This window comes from Oryza sativa, chromosome 3 (assembly GCF_034140825.1).
Source record: "Oryza sativa Japonica Group chromosome 3, ASM3414082v1".
Lineage (NCBI taxonomy): Eukaryota > Viridiplantae > Streptophyta > Magnoliopsida > Poales > Poaceae > Oryza > Oryza sativa.
Genome location: NC_089037.1, coordinates 33,462,591 through 33,466,750, shown reverse-complemented (window position 1 = coordinate 33,466,750; position 4,160 = coordinate 33,462,591). Strand labels below are relative to the sequence as shown.

Here is a 4,160-nt window from a genome sequence, read left to right as displayed (position 1 = left end):
TGACTGAGAACGGGAGGCGTCAGGAGATGTTCTGTTCTGCTGGAAACGTGGGACAGTATCCAGACACAAAAAAGTTGGAATTCGGCTGGAGCATTCGCTACTAAACTCAAAAGTGAGCGTCCGACTCCTCTCGTAGAGACGGCCAACACCGGTTGTCCCATGCGCATGATGTGATGAGTAGAGAGTATAGTAGCAAGTAGAATACCAATAGCGGCAGCAGAGATATCACAATTGCAACAATTCACCGTTCAAGCATGGAGTCGAGGAAGAAATTATGTTTAATGATTGATAGATCATCAAGAACGTAGTTTGCAATATGTTGGGAATAATGGAAGGAACCATGAGAAATTCAATCTGCCACATGAGAAATTCAATCTGCCACTAATCGATGGATCTTGCTCACGGATTGGGGATTTTTTTTGTTTTTGTTTTTTGGGTTCACTGGAGATATTCCACCGTAGCCTTTCGCTCGGAGGAACAACAACCGTAGCCTAAAAACTGCACCGGCTTGTGCGTCATCGTCAATGATCGATCCTAGCAAGCATGCATGAACTACTCGCGGTTGTATTGAGCCTAGGCCTTACGCTGTGCTTGAATTTGTATTTTTAATTGTAAACTCAGCCTATCATGGAGAGAGATACGCACATAGGCCACAACGGATTTTTTTTATTTATTAAATTTTTTACAAATCTACACCTACACGGTATATGGGAGGGTGTTTTTTAAAATACGTCCTCCAAAAGAACGTTTCTTATAATGTGACACGTGATCGTTATTGTAACGCCCCGACATTTGTTAGCTATAAACACAGCTAACTCACACCGGGGTGTTATGCATTACCTGTGATATAGTACCAGTCCCAGGATACACTAGCTGATACTCACAGAATAAATGTGGAATCAAAGTAAACTGCTTTATTACATCACTGGGTAGTAGTCCTTATAAACGTTGCTATCATGGACATGCCCATAGATGAACAACACAACATTACAGAAAAACACAAAAGCGACGGCGCAGAAATGAATAGCACGGAGAACTAAGCAACTAAGCGACTACGCACTAGGCAAAGAACCTAGACAACTAACTTATTTCACAGGCGAGGCTTGGGGCTAGGCACGAAACATCTAAAAGTCTTCATACTCGGCTTGCTCCTGGAGATACTTCTCGGCGGTCGGGTCGACGTCTTCATCTTCAAACTCTATAGATTATTATAAGGGGCAAGGGTGAGTACTTAACGTACTTAGCAAGCCAGGGAAAAGAATGACATGTCGGTTTAACAAGGAGGCTACGGTTTTATTTGCGAAGGCTGCCATTTTGGCAAAATGATTTATTTCACAAAATTCCTAGTGAGTGAGTCAAGTTTTAGTTGTCGAGAGGAGGCTCACGCCTCGACCCATTCCACAAGTTGCTTTGCAACAACTTGTCACAATTAACGAACAACAATTAAATTGTTTTCTCTATTAGTTCCTTTTTCACAACAACACAGTTCATACAAATATCCTGGTTATCCCAGCACATCAACGTCATCATGGCCCTAACAACACCTTGGTGTCGGACGACACCCCAGGTCACACAGACCCGTTCCTAACCACAAAAGTTAGCCGTCTGCCACACAGGCGGACTCTGGTAACGTTCCTTTTTCAGTAACCACTTTTCCACAAACCTTTGTCAAACAAATCTACGCTATGAGAAACACCTTACACTCGCCCTTGACCGTGGGCACGGCTGTTCGAACAGTTCATTAATCTCTGCAGAGGTTGCACGCTTTACCCACACGACACGAAACTTACACCGGTACTGGCCGGTACCGGAAGTTCGTGATAAGGCCTTTCCAAAGCTAACCCATGAAAATCACATACCACCTAGTTGGGCTAAAATCCATAGCCGAGTATCAGGCAATGACAGCCGTCATCCACTCAGGAAATACCGAGGATGCCTCCTACTCCTACTGGTACCACGCCACAATAGAGGCAAAAAGACACCCATGATGGGCAATAAATGTGTAACACTTCGTTTCCTCATCCTCGGTATTCCACAACCATTGGCACACCAACTCCCATGTGAAAACAATTTACTCAACCAGAGGCATCCCATAAATACTCGTGTGGTCGCATTGTAACGTGTTCGGATGGATTTCCCAAAGGAATCGGTCCTTAACGACAATACGTGGCCAAACCACAAAGGCTTGACTCCGCATCATCACCACTTTCACAACACATTTTATTTCACAACTCCTCGGTACAACGTACCGGATTTTTAATCAGGTAATTTGGAATAACCCAAGTTTCCCACACGGCAACAACGTAAGCATGGCTAAGCGAAACTACCTCGGTAATCGTGTAACGATACCAGCGCAAACATTTGTGGAGCTATCAAAGGTATGGAAACATCAACCTATGTAATATAAATGCGACTACTAGGTTGGTCCGTCGGTTGTTAAAACAATCCGAGGCCTAAACATGTTAATCGTGTATGCTAAGTAATGCACTTTTCAAACAACATATCTTTGCAAATATAGAGGCAAAGTGACCAAAGAGGTTTGCCTTGCACAGGGTTGGGGTCTTCTCATTCGAAAGCGGCGTCCGGAGCTTCCTCGAACTCGGGCTCTTAACGCGAAAACAAAGCTAATAAACAAAAGGCAATAAAACAAGCTCAAACCAGAGAAACAATAGCACCACTGTGTAGATCTCAATTTTAGAAAAATTTAGGAACTTAACGGGGTCAATCGGAGTTATGGTTGATTTACTATGAATTTTCAAAGGATAAATGGTTTTTCTAGAATTTCATTTATTGGACGGCAAGAGAATATTCCGTTGGAATATTCCGCTAGACTAACAGCAAAGGGAGGGGGCCCACCTGTCAGCGGCCAATGGAGGAAAGGAGGCGCGGGCCCGGCTTGTCAGCGGCTTGAGAGAGGAAAGGGAGGTGGGGCCGGCTTGGCAGTGGTTGAGGAGGTCTTCTTCCTCCTCCACGCGCTGCTCTATCCCAGTCCCGGGCAGCGATGTGCCGTGGCGGCGAGGCTCGGCTCGGCAGCCGGCGACCGGGGAGGCGGCGGAGAATTCCGGCGGATCTCCGGCGAGGCACCGCCGGCGACGGCGGCGCTAGAAGGCGCGGCACAGCGGCTATAGACGGCAACACAGAGAGGAGAACGAGCAAAAGTGAGAGAGGAGAGAGAGAGATGGTGATGGTGTGGGGAGAAGGAGCTCGGGCTGCTTCCCCTTTTATAGGCGAGCGACGCGGTGGCGAGCTGGCGGTCTAGGCGCGGCATTCCGGGCGTAGATGGCTAGCAGCTAGGGCGGGATTCCGGGGCGGACGAGATGGCGATGCGACGACATTGCGTCATGCACCGGTGGCGACGCGATGTGAAGCGACGCACTAAGACAGACGATGGACGGCGATGGTGATGGCGCGACGCGACGCGAAGAGACGTGCGGAGAGCGAGTTTGGCAACGGGATAAGGATGACGCACGGCCGACGGCGGCTATGGCCGGAAATTGGGCGGTAGGGTTCTCAGATCGATGCGACGCGAGCGACGTCACACGGCGGTGGCGATGGAACGCGAGAGAGAGGGAGAGACGCGGCTCGGCGACTTCCCGGAAGGAGACAGTCGACAAGACGACGAGGCGACAGCGAAGGGACGCGCGTCCACGGATGTGAGGCGGCGACGCGATGGCCAAGGTGACGGCGCGAGGCGACGGAAGCGGCGTCATGCGGCGGTGGCGACAAGACGCGAGAGAAAGAGAGAGAGAGAGAGAGAGAGACGCAGCTCGGAGGCTAAGCTCCTTCCTCACGAAGCAACGAGAACGGATAAGGGAGATGATCGGATAAGAGAATGACTCGGCCTAGGGTTAGGGATGACGACGAGTGAGGTGGCGGCCGTTATCCGTCGGGGTCGATGCAACGGGCGACGGGATAGATGGAGTGGACGGCGACGGGACGGGGTGACGCGAGGCGACGTGGCTCCGTGTCTCCCGGAGAGAAACCGGAGCGAGGTCGGGCTTGGCGCGACGCGATTTTGGCGTGGCGCGGCCTCGGCCTGGTGCGGAGGCGGTGCGGCGCGGGTGTTGGCACGACGCGCGGCGCACGGGAGGGTGTTTTGGTGCAACACACGGCTCAGCACGACTCGGCGTCCGGGCGAAACATTTCGTCGAACACCTTGT

The 4,160-nt window shown here is 50.4% G+C and overlaps 1 long non-coding RNA gene across 1 annotated transcript; it reads right to left on the bottom strand.

Moving 5' to 3' along the window:
* Nucleotides 1-894: 894 nt before the first annotated feature.
* On the bottom strand, nucleotides 895-3,473 carry LOC136355565 (uncharacterized). Its single transcript, XR_010739836.1, has 2 exons — nucleotides 2,857-3,473; nucleotides 895-1,198 (listed from the first exon to the last, which is right to left on the bottom strand). It is a non-coding gene; the product is annotated as an uncharacterized lncRNA (long non-coding RNA).
* Between the last annotated feature and the right edge of the window lie 687 nt (nucleotides 3,474-4,160).